The 17,469-nt window shown below is 29.7% G+C and overlaps 1 protein-coding gene across 4 annotated transcripts in view; it reads left to right on the top strand.

The window, feature by feature from the left end:
* The window catches only part of Corin (corin serine peptidase), a 300,751-nt gene that overhangs the window by 155,342 nt on the left and 127,940 nt on the right, over positions 1-17,469 (top strand). For 2 of the 4 annotated variants that reach the window (XM_073957345.1, XM_073957343.1), the window contains one exon: positions 13,504-13,542. The exons of the other annotated variants lie outside the window; for them this stretch is intronic. The gene's annotated coding sequence lies outside the window, so the exon portion shown is untranslated. The remainder of the gene's footprint in view (positions 1-13,503; positions 13,543-17,469) is intronic. 4 annotated transcript variants of the gene reach the window in all.

Here is a 17,469-nt window from a genome sequence, read left to right as displayed (position 1 = left end):
AACAAAAATCAAGGCGATTCGAGAGCAGGTTCTAAACTGGACTTTTCCGAAATTTTGTGTGGGAGGTACTCGAAGGAGTTTACCGATTGAGTCCATATTGGAACCTCATCTAAGTCCGGTAGAAATTTCATAATGTGCAAAGTATGGACCAAAACGGTTACTCCCTTCAAGTGTTATCGTACGCACAAATTTTCCGAACATTTTCGAACTTTTGTGGGGGAGGTACCGGAAGTAGTGGACCGATATAATCCATCTTTGAACTTGAACTAAGTTTGGACAAAATATTACAAAAGCCAAATTTTGGAACGAATCGGCAGATCCGTCCTAGAGTTATCTTGCGCTCCAACCACTACACACGGTGTCATAGGGTTTTTTTGTAACTTTCAAGTTGGGTAGAAATTACACGATGATCAAAGTATGGAGCAAATCGGTTATTTCTTACAGGAGTTATAGTGCGCACAAGTTTTGCGACAATTGTTGAACATTTGTGGGGGAGGTACCTGAAGGAGTGGACCTATATATCCCATCTTCGAACTTAAATCGAATCTGGACAAAATATTTCGATACCCAAAATTTGAACCGAATCGATTGATCCGTTCGAGAGTTATCGTGCGCACCAGCCAGCCAGACAGACAGACAGACGGACGGACATTGCTAGATCTACTCAAAATTGTCTGAAACGGATATCGTACAAACATACTTGGGGTCTAAAACCATTATTTCGATGAGGCACATTTTTGGTCGTATCAAAGTGTAAATACCCTCTTTAGCCTAAAGGCTGAGGGTATAAAAAGTATTAGTCGGCTTTGCCGACCGATATACGTATGTATGTGCTTAGCCTGTGGCATAACGAAAAAAACAACTTCTGTATGGATGGTTTTTCCTAATACGTTGCTGTTGTAATAAGCAGTGAAAGAACTATCCGAAAAAGTATACAATTTACCCTTTAACAGGTCTCAACCTCTAGTCAAGCCTAAATGTTTGAACTATTGTGGGGGAGTTACTGGAGGCATTGGGCTGATATAGTCCATATTCAAATTTAATGCAAGTTTGGAAGAATAATTGTCAAATCGGGGATTCCTCTCTTATGACTCTTATTTCAGTTGGTGGTCGTAGAGTTTTTACAGCTTTAGGGTAATTATGCCAGGAAGTATGGACTTACTCCCAAAAAAAGATGCTGCCGTAATAGCGGCGAGGACTAACTGCTGCAAAAATTTATAAACGAAAAATTTGATATTTTGTGTGGAAGCTGCCCGAAGGAGTGGTCCGATATGGTCCATATTCGAACTTGATTAACGTGTGAGAGGAATGTTACGATGCGCAAAGGCTGAATCAAATGACGAACACTCCTCGATAATTATCGTACCCATCAGGTACTTTAGTTTGTCATCGTGGATTTTTTAGAGCATTTGGGACATTATGTCAGAAAGCATGGACTTACCCACGTTGTTTCGTTGTAAAATTGTATCGTTGTAAACAAGACCACAAGAAGTACTTCCGGTAAACAATTTCAAACTATCTCTGAAGAGCCCTTAAACTTTTACCAAAAAATTTGAACTTTTGTAGGGGAGGTACCCGAAGATGATTTCCAATATAATCCTTCTTAGAAATTGATATACGTTTGGAAGAAATTTTACGATGTGAAAAGTTTCGACAAAATTGGATACTCAATTCATAAGTTTTAATGTTCATCAGTCATTTAAGTTGATTTTGGCAGGCATTTAAGGCATTATCACAGAAAGTACGGACTTGTCCCCCACAAAACTTTTCCAGTAGTGAAAGAACCACCAGTACAACCTGCTGCAAAAAATCATGCCGATTCGGCAACAGACCCTAAAATGCTCTTGTACCCGAAGGTGTTGTCCGATATAGTTTAAATTCGAAGCTGATCTAAGTCTGAGCGAAATATTACGAAGTCCAAAGATTGGACCAAATCGTATTCTCCATTCGGGAGCTTTCGTGCGCACCATTTTAGCGAAAATTTTTGTGGGGAAGATACCGGAAGGAGTGGTCCGATATGGCCTATTTACGAACTTAAACTAAGTTTAGACAAAATATTACTAGACATAAAACATGAACCAAATCGATTGAACCGTTCCAGATTTATCGTGCGCCTCAGCAAGCCATACGGACGGACATGGTTAAATCAACTCAAAATTGTCTGAAACGGATTTCGTGCTAACATACTTGGAGTCTAAAACCATTATTTCGTTGAGGCACAATTTTGGTCGTGCATATACCCTCTTTAGCCTAAGGGCTGAGGTTGTAACTAACCCCTCTAAAGATGACGACACCCGCGAATGTGTAAGTACCATGATCTGCGAATCTGCACCTGGAATGTTCGTCCTGATTATTGGGAAGATGTAGTTACGCATAGGCAGATATACCTGAAAAATACATGGCCGATACATCGTACAGAAAGTACAATGAAATGAGAAAGGCGCCACAACAACACCTAAACGTGACGCTCTGTATTATAACTGTCATGATATAAAGCATAAGTTTGGTTGCATATTTATGGTTGGTCGGAAGTTAAATCATCTGGTCTCCAGCTTAACCCCAGTAAATGAAAAACTTGCTACAATATGGATAAAAGCAAAATTCTTCAACATCTAGACAATTTTAATGCCAAAATTGGAAAGGAAAATATCTTTGCCCTAGCATGGCGGCAAAAAACATGGTAGCTAGCAGTACGAGATTTGCGCCTCTCGATAGATAAAAAAGAAACCAAGCCGAATTAATCACGTTGTCATGGATGGAAGACATTTATTGAGGGTGTTAGACGTACGATCGTTCCGAGCAGCAAAAATCGATCACCATCTTGTTGCAGCAAAAGTACGTAGCCGATTAGCCGCAGCGAATAAAATACGAAAAGACACAACGCAGAAGTTGGACACTCAACAGACCAATCGCTTAACGAAAACACTCCTCGTTCCGATAACACATCAGCACAGTGGTAAAGTATTGCTCATTTCATGAAAACAGTCGAAAAATTCATACTTGAATACCAACCACCTCCACCCATGGCCCATGGGTCATGGGTCATACCAGGTCTCGTGCTGCTACCGAAAAATGTGGAATATAGGGCTATTCTGCAATCGTTTTCAACGCGTAGCGCACGAGAAAGTTGTTGGGGAAAAAGAGAGAGATGAAACGTCTTTTCCGCAGGAAAAAGGATGAAATGAAAAAATATGAGTTTGCAAAAATTGAGATGTACAGGAGCCACAATGAAGTCCGAAAATTCTACTAAAGAGCGAAACATCAAACTGATGGCTTTGGTACAGGCACATCCTCCTGTAGAAACCAGCAAGGTAATTTGATAACTGATACAGATAGTGTGCTCAGGATATGGAAAGAAAATGTTTCCTAAATGTTGGTATCCAATACTAGCGAAAACGAATAAGATACCACAGATCCATATCCCAGAATATGGTATTGAATGTATACCGTCCGGCCAAGATGAGGTAGAAACAGCTATAAACCGACTAAAGTATAATAAAGCAGCTGGAGCCTATGACTCCTGACCAGCCAAGCTGTTCGAACCCGGGCGACACGCTGATAATGTGTATGTATCAATTACTTGGACAACTACCCGGCGAGTGGAATCTGAGCATCCTGTGTCCCGTCCACAAGAAAGAAGATAAGACTGTGTGTTCTAACTATAGGGACATACATACGTCTGCTCCCTATTGCTTACAAGATAGTGTCGGGGATATTGTACGAACGATTACAGCCTATGGTTAACGAAAGGCTTTAGAAGGCCTTCCTTATAAAAAAAAGACCTTTAGGAGGTCTTTTATCTATAGAAGACCTTTGGAAGGTATACCTTTGGAAGGTCTTCTGTCTGTAGAAGACCTTTAGGAAAACTTCTGATTATAGAGTACGTTAAAAGGTCGTATCTCTATAGAAGACTGTTAGAGAGTCTTCTGTATATATAAGGCCTTTAAAAGGTCTAAAAATGGAAGACCTTTAAAAGGTCTTCTGTCTATAGAAAACATTTAGAAAGTCTTCTGTTTATAGAAGACCATGCAATTTCACCGTTGACCAGATGTTTACCTTGCTGCAAATCCTGAAAAAGACACAAGAGATGCAGATCGACACTAACCATTTTTTTGTCGATTATAGAGCAGCCTCCGACACCCCTTAAGTTCAAAGGTATTCAATGCCATGTCCGATTTTGGCATCCCCCCCAAGCTCATTCAGCTTTGCAAGAGAAGTGACGCACGATCCTCAGTTAGAATAGAAAAGAACCTCTCCGAACAGTTCTCTACGAAAAGATGTTTCTGACAAGGAGATATCCTTTCGTGTGATCTCTTCAACAGCCTGTTCAAAGGTTATACGAGATGCAAACGTCATGCTTATGCTAACGACATTGACATCATGGATCGTTCGGTAAAAGAATTTGCTGATACCTTAAGAAGTTGGAAGGAGAATTTGATGAATTGGGTCTGGCAGTAAACGGCGACAAGACCGTGTTGATGATGATAAGAAGGTCGAAGGAGAATCTGCTAAAATGCGTCTGAAAGTAAACGGCGACAAGACCAAGTTGATGATGCGTCTACAGAAATTGGACCAAGAAAACAATCAGGTCGAATATGGATTATATCGGTTCACTCATACGGGTACCCACCACACAACTTTTGAAAAAAAAAAATTCTGTTTAAGACCTGCCCTGGATCGCTTTGATTTTTTTGCTACAACTTGTATTCGCTGTCCTCATTACGACGGTACTAGTTATTTCAAGGGCAAGTCCATACTTCCTGAGAAAATGACTCGAAAGCTGTAAAACACCCTACTGTGGAAGATGTTACCCGTAATTTTGAGGTAGATAAATACTTCGTCTACCTCGGCACCGCTATAGAAACAACATCAGTTGTGAAATAAGAAGAAGAATAGTATTAGCCAACAGATTCTACCTTAGGCGATGTAAGCAGTTTAAAAGCAAAGTTACATCTTGCTAAACAAAAATAACACTTTACAATACACTGATACTACCTGTGGTAATTAATGTATGGTTCCGAAGCCTGGGTACTTGCGTAACCCAGATAAAGCCACTGGTCGTTTAAACGCCACAAAAAATGGTTACAAAAATTGACGTAAAACTCTGGTTTTTCAAATATTTTTGTGGGGTTTTTTGCATTTTGTTATAGTATTGTCTGTTATCTGTAATTTCATGCTGATAACGCTTCATTTGATCTACGCATTTCCAAGCAATTGGCCAAAAACCCAAGCTATTCAAAAAAATCGAACTTTTTGTAATTTTCGACTTTTGATGAAAATTTTAAATATGCAATAAAAATTTAATCAAAAATGTTAGAATCAAATAAAGTTAGGGATTTGTTAGGAATATAGTAAGAGTATTTTCTCAATCAAAAACCAAGGGATTGGCATGTAAGGTTGCACCTATATTACCCTCCGAAGTTTTTGGAACTTTTAAAAGAAGGCCCGATTGCAGGAAAACTATACGTTTTAGAGAAAAAAAAATTCTCTGCGCTAAGAGGGGTAAGCAGATAAGGTAGTGCTTGGTGTGTTTGAGAGAAAAAAATCGTCGAAAGATTTACGGGCCAATATGAACCTCGAGCTCTGATACAACTATTGCGTTGGTTAGACCATGTCATAGGATTGAGCGATGATGTACCCGCTAAAAAGACGTATAAATACGGGCCACATGGCGATACATGCTAAATTCGAAGGCCAAAGCTTCGATGGATTAAACAAGTGAAAACGAGATCGAAAAGTGTGGTGTTCCAAATTGGAAAAGGAATGCTACAAATGGAGAGGACTGGCAATATTTTCTTAGTTCGGCATATAAAGAGCCAACTAAGAGAAGTCTACCTTGTCACTTCGGTAATGTTCATGGGCACATATATACATACAAGGAGGTACGTATATGCAGTATTATTTCCTCCATACGTACTGATGTTTTTGCCATAAAAATGAATTACTTTCCACGGCGCTCGAATACATTTCTGCACAGAAAAAAACCTCTACCTCCATTAACAACCTGTCTATGGTGTGCTGGTGGCTTTTGATGGATGCTGCTGATACATAGTTTGTTTTTCACAACTTCCTATGTTTATTTTGTTGTTGTTTCTTTCTGTTATGTCGGTGATATTGGCATGAAGAAAACAATTTTGCTTTTAAAAATCTGTCATTGTCACAGAAATTGTCCCACTAACACAAACATTTATTCACGTATTGGTTGGTCGGAGGTGCATGCACATAAAAATTTATTGCATGGAATAGTTCATTTTTTCACACACGATTTCACTTGAATGCTACAACATACTTGTACTTTTTTATGTCAACAGAAATCAGATCATGGCAAATAGTAGCGCGGGAAGAGAGTGAGAGGGGAAGGGTTTTATATCGACAATAGTTGTAGCCGGAAATATTGTGGAGTAGAACTATTTGGAATACTGCTTCAATTTCTTAGCATATATGTAGATGATAATGAGATCTTCTTTAACTTTCAATTAACGAAAACCCTTCTATGTAAAAACATTCCAAATGAAAACCTGGGGCTCAATTCTGTTTATATAAAAATGTGAAATAAAAACTTTTATAAGTCCATATTTACATTAGGCAATTTTCCTTGCGGCAATTGTCAGTTTGTAGGTGAGAGAGGGTGTTGAGAGGCAAAGGGTTACCATATGCCTAACCTCTCTCTTCTTTAAACAGACAATTGCCACAAGGAAAATTGCCTAATATAAATATGGACTAAAGGATATAAATGCCAATTGAAAAAAAAAATTAAAGGAAATATTTTTCACTTTAAATTTTCATAGAACAAGAATCCACCCCCTGGAGTGCGATTCCCTAACTCATTTTTTGAGTTAAGTCCTCAAAAGGCTTCAACTTAAATAAACTTTGGAAATTGGCCGTTAATCTTTCCTCTATTTGTTTGATAATCCAAATATAAATATTTTTATTTTCAAAAAAAAAAAAAAAAAAAAAAAAAACTTTATCAAACATTATTGCTTCCCCAACGAAAAATTCTTTAATCCTCCAAAAAAAAGTGAAAATTTCGCACTTCAATGTTTTCGTAATATTTGTTCTTTTCTGGCTTTATGAAGAAGAAATGAAAATATTTTCTTCAGCTGTTTTTCTTTTGTGTTTTTCCTCATCTGTTCTCTTCAAACTAAAGTTATTCATAAATTCCACGTTTATTATCTTCGTTCTTTTTGCTTTGATTTTTCTTTCATGGAAATATTTGTCAAAGTCAAGACAACCGAAGGCAAGTTTTGAAGTGTAAAATATGCAAATATTAGTTTTTAACTTTGTTCTTTTTACTTTTATTCAAAGGCTGATTAACAATAAATACCAAAATGCCGAAGAAAAGAATTGATGAACTATTTTTCCAGCAAAATTCATTTTTACTTCCATTACAGTGTGGAGAAGAAAATATTTTCTTTGCATTTCCACTCCGCAGTCCCCCAAACAGCAGTCGCACACGTAGCACATAACACCAGCCATTGGTTTTCCAATTCCTGAAAATGCATTCCTTTTGCAATGACTTCCTTCATATCAATGAGTGCACACCGATTCATACATATTTGCTTAATGATATGGGACCTACTGTTTATCGCCCAGTCCGAAAGGCTTGTCTTACGACACCACTTTGTATAGAAGTTTTTTACATGGCTGAAATACTCAGAAAACGGTCAACCTACATACATATATGTTCAGCATCATTTGCTGTATAGCGTTCTTTTCTTTCTCATGGAAGATGAGATCCTTGGCAGGATGTGGCAGGAGAGACTACATGAAGTATCTCTTCCACCTCAAACGTGTCATCCGCCACTTCACTTGAAATGGGTGAGATCCCTTTGGTAGAGTTTAAGCAGATGCCAAACAAAGCTCTTCGATATCTTAAAATGTATGTTCCACCATGTTATGAGAGATAATTTATAGGCAAACAAATTTACCAGAAATATTAACCGCAAAATCTAAAAAACCTCTACTTTCCAACCACTAGGAAAAACAAAAAGAAAACTTTTATTGTTGGCCCCCTTGGCATGCCATCAACGGCAGTAAAAACAAAATCGCTGCATCAAATTCAGCATCTCTTGTTAGGTAACTGCAATAAAAACAACAACACCAACGACAACAATGTTGTGAACAATAAAAATCGGATATAAGCTTTACAAACTATCGAACGGAAATTATAGCTGAGTTTACGTTTTCAGACGACTCTCTTAGCAGTGAAGGTGTGGTCGGTCTGTGGATGACAAGATGTGTTTGGTAGGAAATTGTACAACAATGCCAGCAAAGTTAGTTGGCGCTGTGCTGATGGAGGTAGTGTTTCATGTTTGCTGTCATCACTGTAGTTGTTGGTATATCTTCATGCTTCTCCAACAAACCTTCCTACATACATTTGTATATGTAGAAGAGGTAACACAAATATAAATATTCTTGTAAGACACTGTGGGATATTTAGAACAAGTTATTGTGAAATATTTCTGTGTGGTTCGAATTTAAAATGGCGCAAAAGTGAGAAAATTGTTAAAAAATTCAGTTTAAGGCCTGTTTGAGAATCGTTTTAGACTTTGTAGTCCTGATTACAATGATATATAGTTTTCGGGAAAATAAGATCTAAAATATCATACCCTATCCAACAAAAATGATTGGTGGATTTTTTAAATATTATTTTTTTTTTCAAAAATTTTACAAAACGTGAATTTTTAAAGATTTTTTTTTAAAAACTCCACAAAATGAGGATTTTTAGAGAAAATGTTTTTTTAAAGATTCAACAGAACGTGGATTTTTTAAAGAAAATATTTCTTTTCAAAAACTCCAAAAAACGTGGATTTTTAATAAATATTTTTTTTTTCAAAATTTTCCCAAAACATGGATTTTTAAAAAATATTTTTTTAAAATTTTCCCTAAACGTGGATTTTTAAAAACTGTTTTTTCAAAATTTTCCCAAAACGGGGATTTTTAATAATATTTTTTCAACATTTTCCCAAAACGGGGATTTTTAAAAAATATTTTTTCAAAATTTTCCCAAAACGGGGATTTTTAAAAAATATTTTTTCAAAATTTTCCCAAAACGTAGATTTAAAAAAAAAAAATACTTTTTCAAAATTTTCCCAAAACGTGGATTTTTTTTTAAATATTTTTTCAAAATTTTCCCAAAACGTGGATTTTTAAAAAAATATTTTTTCAAAATTTTCCCAAAACGTAGATTTAAAAAAAAATACTTTTTCAAAATTTTCCCAAAACGTAGATTTTTAAAAAAATATTTTTTTCAAAATTTTCCCAATACGTGGATTTTTAAAGAAAATATTATTTTAAATTCCACTAAATGTGGATTTGTAAGAATATATATTTTTTTAAATTCCACAAAACGTGGATTTTTTAAATTAAATTTTCCAAATTTCTTCAATTAGTCTAGAGCGCACAACAGGCCTATTCTGGCTTAGTGTATGTCCATTGGACATGTGGCGACTTGCGCCCCTCTTTTCAACCTAACCTAACCTAAATTTTCCAAAAATTCCACAGGACGTGAATTTTATTGAAATTAATTTTTCCAAAAATTCAACAGTACGTGAATTTTAAAGAAATCAATTTTTCTAAAAATTACACAAAACGTGGATTTTAAAAAAGATTATTTTTTTTAAAATTCCAAATTTTTTTTTAAATTTCTTTCAAAAAGTTACACCAAAAAATATTTTTTAATAATTCTTTCAAAAAATTCCACCAAAAAATATTTTTTTAAATTCCACAAATTTGGAATTGTAAAAAAATAATACTTTTTTAAATAATTCCACAAATTGTAGATTTTTTAGAAAATATGTTTTTCTAAAACGTGTTTTAAAAAATATTTTTCTAAAATCCACAGAACGTAAATATTTAAAAAAAATATTTTTCAGTTATCAGGAAACGGGAATTTAAAAAAATATGTTTCTCAAAATGTTCACAAAACGTGGATTTTTTATAAAAATATTTTTCAGAATTTCCACATAAGGTGGATTTTTTAAGAACTATTTGTCAAAAATTTCTCAAATGAAGTAATTTTTTTGGAAAATTCAAAAAAGGTGGATTTTTTAAAAATCTAAAAAACGTGGATTTGTTAAAAATCCAAAAAACGTGGATTTGTTAAAACTATTTTTTCTAAAAATTCCCAAAAAAGTGGATTTTTTAAAAATTCAACAAACCGTGGAGTTTTTAATTTTTTTTTTCAAAAATTCCACAAAACGTAGATTTTTTAATTTTTTTTTTTTTTCAAAAATTCCATAAAACATGGATTTTTTAAAATTTCAGTAAAACGTGGATTTTTAATTTTTTTCAAAAATTCCACAAACCGTGGATTTTTTAAAAACTCAACAAAACGTGGGTTTTTAATTTGTTTTCAAAATTCCACAAAACGTGGATTTTTTTAAAAATTTAACAAAACGTGTGTTTTTATTTTATTTTTATTTCCGCAAAACGCGGATTTTTAAAAATTCAACAAAAAGTGGCTTTTTTAATTTTTTTTTTCAAAAATTTAAATTTTGTATTTAAAGATTTTTTTTCAAAAATTCCACAAAACGTGAATTTTTTTAAAAATTTAACAATACGTGGATTTTTATTTTTTTTTTGTTTCCACAAAACGTGGATTTTTAAAAATTCAACAAAAAGTGGATTTTTTAATTTTTTTTTTTCAAAAATTTCAATTTTGCCTTTAAATAAAATATTTTTCAAAAATGTCACAAAACTTAAATTTTTTAAAAATTAAATTTTCCAAAAATTCCACAAAACTTAAATTTTAAAGAAATTAATTTTTCCAAAAATTTCACAGAACGTAAATTTTAAAGAAAAAGATTATTTTTTTCAAAAATTCCACAATTTTTTTTTTAAATTCTTTAAAAATATTCCACCAAATACATTTTTTTTAAATTCAACAAAAATATTAATAATTCTTTCAAAAAATTCCACCAAAAAATATTTTTTTTTTATTTTTAAATTCCACAAATCTGGAATTGTAAGAAAAAATACTTTTTTAAATTATTCCACAAATTGTGGATTTTTTGGAAAATATTTTTTTCTAAAACGTGAATGTTTTAAAAACATTATTCTAAAATCCACAGAACGTAAATATTTTTAAAAATATTTTTTTTTCAAAACGTGGGTTATATCTAAAAACAATATTTTCAAAATTTCCACAAAACGTGGATTAAAAAAATATATTTTTCAAAAATTCCACATAACGGGAATTTAAAAAATAATACTAATTTTTTTTTACGAATTCCACAAAACGTGGATTTTTTTAAAATTACAATAAAACGCAGATTTTTAAAAATATTTTTTTTTTTTGGTTGTTTGAGTGGAGTATTCCCCCATTGGCTCAACTTTATTTATTACTCTCTATTACAGAGAGTAATGTTTTTCAAAACGAACTGACAGTGTTGCAAAATGTTACTGATCGCTACCAATATCATGATTTCATCCCGGCGAAGGGAATTATCAATTGGCTTCTCAGTTTTTGAAATGATGCCTTTTTAGCGAAAAACTGAACTCTTTAAGTGTCTAGTATTCTCATATGAATGAGAATCACACTCACTTTTCGGCTTTTCCAAAGAAACACCAAAATCAAAATATTTTGCAACATGTCAGCACGTATCAACTAAGAATTCCTCGAATTCTGTGAGTTGAAAAGAACACCAACACAGTTGCCTGTGAGGTTGTTTATTGGAATTTTGTTTTTTTGTTTTTAACAAAGCTCCAATTCGTTTTTTTTTTTTCAAAAATTCAACAAAACGTGGTTTTTTAAAATTACAACAAAACGTAGATTTTTAAAAATACTTTTTTAAAAAAATCCACAAAACGTGGATTTTTAAAAAATTCAACAATATGTGGATTTTTTATTTTTTTTTTGTGGATTTTTTAATTTTTTTTTTCAAAAATTCCACAAAACTTGCATTTTTTATAATTTAACAAAATGTAGATTTTTTGTTTTTTTTTTCAAAATTCCACAAAACGTGGACTTTTTAAAAAGTTTAACAAAACGTGGATTTTTAATTTTGTTAATTCCACAAAACGAGGATTTTTTAATTCAATAAAACGTGGTTTTTTTAATTTTTTTTTTTCAAAAATTTCAAATTTGTATTTTTTAAACAATTCCACAGGATGTGTATATTTTAAAAAAGATATTTTTATAAAATTTCCACAAAAATTGGATTTTTTAATAATTATTTTATTCTTCGAAAATTTCACAAAACTTGGATTTTTTTTTAATTAATTTTTTTAAAAATTCCAGAAAAACTGGATTAAAGGAATAACTGAAATTAGTTCAGTACTTGTACATCGCAATAGTTGCCTCAACCATAAATCAGGTTCAACGTTGGATTTGCCCTCACAATAGTTCAAAGTTTAGCCTCAAATGCCGTTTAATTTCTATTCGAGGATTGTTTTGAAATTTTCACTGAAGGCAGGCGAAGCCATTACATCTCGATGTTCTAATATTTAGGACTACTCCTTCTGATACACTGCCGGCATAAAAGTGGGGTTAATGTCAAATTAACTCAAGTAGTATCAAGTAGTATGGTCTGTATTACATCGCTATATTTTGTTCGAAACTTTCCTATTTCGCAGTTTATGATATCTAACCCAAAAATGCCCAAAAAATAGCGATTGAATCTTGTAAAACTTCTTTTGTCACGAAAATATTATTGCATTTTCAAATTAGGAATCTATTCATGCTTACCACTCCTGTTGATTCTTAAAGTCCTAGGCTGTTCGTTTTTACCTATTTTTCTATTTTTTTAATTCCCTTCTACTTTGGCTTCATATAAACCACTGTGTGACAATGAATATATGGCTTGGTGAGCACTGTGTGTTTTTAATTGCAACTGCATCCTTGGTTTTGAATAGTTGCTTTTGTTGTTGTTTTTTGTTCAACTAGGAAATTTGAAATTCTGTGGTTCTCTGTAGCAACAATCATCAAGTTTTAGACCATAAACTTATTTGGTTTTGGTTCGAGATGTTTGTTCACAATGCTGTTTGTTGGAAGCACTTTTGCTTGCACGTTTGTGTTGGTGTCCGTGTCTGTGTGTCAGAGTTATGAATAGTTTGTACAAACTGCAGAAAAACGAAAAAGAGGAAAAGAGGAACACTGAACAGATAACCTCTTAAGTCTCTTTAGCAATTATTACATTTTCCATGGAATTGTAAAATCGTTTCGAGAAAACTCTTCTTTGCGGTTATTGAATCGGAAAAATGGCAATTTTTATTTTGAAATTGGTTTCGATTATTTGTTTTAAAAAATGAGGAGCGGGGTGTTTTGTGATATAATAGGGAGGTTTCAAACAATGGAAATGGAATAATGAATTAATCCAACTTGCTCTTCAATTGTGGGTGAACATTTTCGATTGGATTAGGCGAGAAGTTTAATAAATTTTGTAAATAATGGGGATAGTTCCCACATATCTAAATTGGAATTTTGGTTATTTTATACTGAAATCTTTAACATATCTAAGGTATTCAAATTAAAAATATTAAATTGTATTTGTATTTTTTCAGGTAACAACAGAACATCTGATTAATATTTTAAATTTGAATGTAAGTATTCCTAGAAACATAATAATATTCAAATGTGTGATTTATAAATTAATTTAGATGGAACAAGAGTTCAAGCGTGCATTGCATTTCATTGAAGTGACAGAAGACACGAACAAAGTGAAAGAGGAACTCATGTCATGTAGGGCGATTACAAGCTTGTTTGCTCAATTTCAGTTTTACCATTGGTGAAGGAAGCTTTCAATTGAGCATAATATAATTGTTCTACAAACATCCCTGAAGGGACAATGGTGACTTCTCTCATATCAATGAGTGCACCCCGATTCATATTATTATTTTTTTTAATACCAAAAAACGTGGATTTTTAAAGAAAATATTTTTTTTAAATTCTACAAAACGTAAATTTTTAAAGAAAATATTTTTTTAAAAACGTGGATTTTTTAAAGAAAATATTTTTCAAAAATTCCATAAAACATGAATTTCAAAGAAATTAATTTTTCCAAAAATTCCACAGAACGTGAATTTAAAAGAAATCAATTTTTCCAAAAAGATTATTTTTTCAAAAGTTCCACAAAACTATTTTCTTAAAAATTCCGCAAAAATATTTTTTAAGAATTTCACTAATTTTTTTTCCAAAATTCTTTCAAAAAATTCCACCAAAAAATACTTTTTTTTTAATTCTAAAAAATTTTTTTTTTATAATTCTTTAAAAAAAATATAAAAAATATTTTTCTTTTAAATTCCAAAAAAGTTGGATTTTTTAAAATTCTACAAATCTGGAATTGTAAAAAAATACTTTTTTAAATAATTCCACAAATTGTGGATTTTTTAGAAAATATTTTGGTCTAAAACGTGAACGTTTTAAAAAATATTTTTCTAAATCCACAGGTCGTAGATATTTTAAAATTTTTAAAAACTCCATAAAACGTGGATATTAATTAAAAAAAAAATAATTTTCAAAAATTCCAAGAAACGTGGATTTAAAAAATATATAAATTTTTCGAAAATTCCACAAAAAATATTTTTCAAAAATTCCAAAATGGATTTTTTAAAATATATTTTTCAAAAATTTCTAAAAGCGAAAGGAATGGATTTTTTTGAACATTAATAAAGTGGATTTTTTAAAAATCCAAAAAACGTTGACTTGTTACAAATATTCTTTTAAATAATTCCATAAAACGTGGATTTTTTAAAAATATTTTTTTTAAATAATTCCACAAAACGTGGATTTTTTAAAAATATTTTTTAAATAATTCCACAAACGTTGGATTTTTTAAAAAATATTTTTTTTAAATAATTTCACAAAACGTGGATTTTTTAAATAATTCCACAAAACGTGGATTTTTTAAAAATATTTTTTAAATAATTCCACAAAACGAGGATTTTTTAAAAATATTTTTTTTAAATAATTCCACAAAACGTGGATTTTTTAAAAATATTTGTTTAAATAATTCCACAAAACGTGGATTTTTTAAAAATATTTGTTTAAATAATTCCACAAAACGTGGATTTTTTAAAAATATTTTTTACATAATTCCACAAAACGTGGATTTTTTAAAAATATTTTTTTACATAATTCCACAAAACGTGGATTTTTTAAAAATATTTTTTTACATAATTCCACAAAACGTGGATTTTTTAAAAATATTTTTTTAAATAATTCCACAAAACGTGGATTTTTTAAAAATATTTTTTTAAATAATTCCACAAAACGTGTATTTTTTAAAAATATTTTTTTAAATAATTCCACAAAACGTGTATTTTTTAAAAATATTTTTTTAAATAATTCCACAAAACGTGTATTTTTTAAAAATATTTTTTTAAATAATTCCACAAAACGTGGATTTTTTAAAAATATTTTTTTAAATAATTCCACAAAACGTGGATTTTTTAAAAATATTTTTTTAAATAATTCCACAAAACGTGGATTTTTTAAAAATATTTTTTTAAATAATTCCACAAAACGTGGATTTTTTAAAAATATTTTTTTAAATAATTCCACAAAACGTGGATTTTTTAAAAATATTTTTTTAAATAATTCCACAAAACGTGGATTTTTTAAAAATATTTTTTTAAATAATTCCACAAAACGTGGATTTTTTAAAAATATTTTTTTAAATAATTCCACAAAACGTGGATTTTTTAAAAATATTTTTTTAAATAATTCCACAAAACGTGGATTTTTTAAAAATATTTTTTTAAATAATTCCACAAAACGTGGATTTTTTAAAAATATTTTTTTAAATAATTCCACAAAACGTGGATTTTTTAAAAATATTTTTTTAAATAATTCCACAAAACGTGGATTTTTTAAAAATATTTTTTTAAATAATTCCACAAAACGTGGATTTTTTAAAAATATTTTTTTAAATAATTCCACAAAACGTGGATTTTTTAAAAATATTTTTTTAAATAATTCCACAAAACGTGGATTTTTTAAAAATATTTTTTTAAATAATTCCACAAAACGTGGATTTTTTAAAAATATTTTTTTAAATAATTCCACAAAACGTGGATTTTTTAAAAATATTTTTTTAAATAATTCCACAAAACGTGGATTTTTTAAAAATATTTTTTTAAATAATTCCACAAAACGTGGATTTTTTAAAAATATTTTTTTAAATAATTCCACAAAACGTGGATTTTTTAAAAATATTTTTTTAAATAATTCCACAAAACGTGGATTTTTTAAAAATATTTTTTTAAATAATTCCACAAAACGTGGATTTTTTAAAAATATTTTTTTAAATAATTCCACAAAACGTGGATTTTTTAAAAATATTTTTTTAAATAATTCCACAAAACGTGGATTTTTTAAAAATATTTTTTTAAATAATTCCACAAAACGTGGATTTTTTAAAAATATTTTTTTAAATAATTCCACAAAACGTGGATTTTTTAAAAATATTTTTTTAAATAATTCCACAAAACGTGGATTTTTTAAAAATATTTTTTTAAATAATTCCACAAAACGTGGATTTTTTAAAAATATTTTTTTAAATAATTCCACAAAACGTGGATTTTTTAAAAATATTTTTTTAAATAATTCCACAAAACGTGGATTTTTTAAAAATATTTTTTTAAATAATTCCACAAAACGTGGATTTTTTAAAAATATTTTTTTAAATAATTCCACAAAACGTGGATTTTTTAAAAATATTTTTTTAAATAATTCCACAAAACGTGGATTTTTTAAAAATATTTTTTTAAATAATTCCACAAAACGTGGATTTTTTAAAAATATTTTTTTAAATAATTCCACAAAACGTGGATTTTTTAAAAATATTTTTTTAAATAATTCCACAAAACGTGGATTTTTTAAAAATATTTTTTTAAATAATTCCACAAAACGTGGATTTTTTAAAAATATTTTTTTAAATAATTCCACAAAACGTGGATTTTTTAAAAATATTTTTTTAAATAATTCCACAAAACGTGGATTTTTTAAAAATATTTTTTTAAATAATTCCACAAAACGTGGATTTTTTAAAAATATTTTTTTAAATAATTCCACAAAACGTGGATTTTTTAAAAATATTTTTTTAAATAATTCCACAAAACGTGGATTTTTTAAAAATATTTTTTTAAATAATTCCACAAAACGTGGATTTTTTAAAAATATTTTTTTAAATAATTCCACAAAACGTGGATTTTTTAAAAATATTTTTTTAAATAATTCCACAAAACGTGGATTTTTTAAAAATATTTTTTTAAATAATTCCACAAAACGTGGATTTTTTAAAAATATTTTTTTAAATAATTCCACAAAACGTGGATTTTTTAAAAATATTTTTTTAAATAATTCCACAAAACGTGGATTTTTTAAAAATATTTTTTTAAATAATTCCACAAAACGTGGATTTTTTAAAAATATTTTTTTAATAATTCCACAAAACGTGGATTTTTTAAAAATATTTTTTTAAATAATTCCACAAAACGTGGATTTTTTAAAAATATTTTTTTAAATAA

This window comes from Musca autumnalis, unplaced genomic scaffold (genome assembly GCF_047663935.1).
Source record: "Musca autumnalis isolate F117 unplaced genomic scaffold, ASM4766393v1 scaffold_5, whole genome shotgun sequence".
Taxonomy (NCBI): Eukaryota; Metazoa; Arthropoda; class Insecta; order Diptera; family Muscidae; genus Musca; species Musca autumnalis.
Note: the sequence above shows the minus strand (reverse complement) of the source record. Positions and strands in the feature narration are given on the sequence as shown.